Here is a 1,064-nt window from a genome sequence, read left to right on the forward strand (position 1 = left end):
CATACCCAAAGATAGGGGTTTTTGACCCCTATCACTTCTCAACTTGCCAACATGCGCTTCGTTCAGCTAATTCTTTCATCAGATTATATGCTTGAATTGCAGTCTTGTTGAATAGATTTCCTCCCGCTGCTGCATCCAGAAAGGCACGGCTGACAGGAGATATTCATGAGTAGAACATGTCAACAAGTTGGTACCGCTGGTAACCATGGTGGGGGCACCGTCTTAACAACTTCTGGAACCTCTCCTAGGCTAGATGCAAGTTCTCACCGTCGGACTGCCTAAACGAGGTGATGTCGCTTCTGAATTGTGCAGTCTTTGACGGAGGGAAGTACTTTGCTAGAAACGATGATACTGTAGTGTCCCAGTCAGTGAGAGACCATGGCTCAATGGATTGTAGCCATTCTGCAGCTTCTTCTTTCAAAGAAAATCTAAACAGCTTCTGGAAGATCTGTTCAGATGTGACGTCTTCACACTTGAAAGTGCTGCAGTATTCCATGAATTTGTCAAGATGTGAGTTAGGATCTTCGTAGTAATCCCCACCGAACTGTCCCGAGTTCTGGATCATCTGAATCATTGTTGGTCTGATTTCAAATGGCATTGCTATTATTGTCGGATCGAGGATGCCAGAGGTGCTTATAGGCCGCTTTGCCCTCAACAGCTCCATGACCGACGGATCTTCGGCCATTGTGTCACCCTTTTACGTCCTGCAAGAACAATATCAGCTTAAGAATCAAAATGCAATGATGAGTAATTCCCAGAACCTCGGTTCTTGGAATTCCAAACAATTATATAAACCTATCACCAAAAGTAAACTAGTTATAAACAAAAATAGTCCCCGGCAACGGCGCCAAAAACTTGATGCTCGTAAAATATATAGCGGTTAATAGGACAAGTGTATTCTATCGCAGCAAGTAATACAGTGCTAAGCACATGATCAAACCACAAGGACTATTTATCACAACTAGTCGGCCCAAGGTAGGAACACAATTGTTCGGAAGGTTAAATATGTGGTGGAGTGATTAAAGAGGCAAATTTTCTAAAATAAAAGATAAAAACGTTTGGCA

At 42.9% G+C, this 1,064-nt stretch overlaps 1 non-coding gene across 1 annotated transcript; it reads left to right on the forward strand.

Annotated features, from left to right (window-relative positions):
• The first annotated feature begins 200 nt into the window (after positions 1-200).
• Positions 201-307, forward strand: LOC136225259 (small nucleolar RNA R71). The gene has a single exon (XR_010686984.1). It is a non-coding gene; the product is annotated as a small nucleolar RNA R71 (small nucleolar RNA).
• The last annotated feature ends 757 nt before the right edge of the window (positions 308-1,064 follow it).

This window comes from Euphorbia lathyris, chromosome 3 (genome assembly GCF_963576675.1).
Source record: "Euphorbia lathyris chromosome 3, ddEupLath1.1, whole genome shotgun sequence".
Taxonomy (NCBI): Eukaryota; Viridiplantae; Streptophyta; class Magnoliopsida; order Malpighiales; family Euphorbiaceae; genus Euphorbia; species Euphorbia lathyris.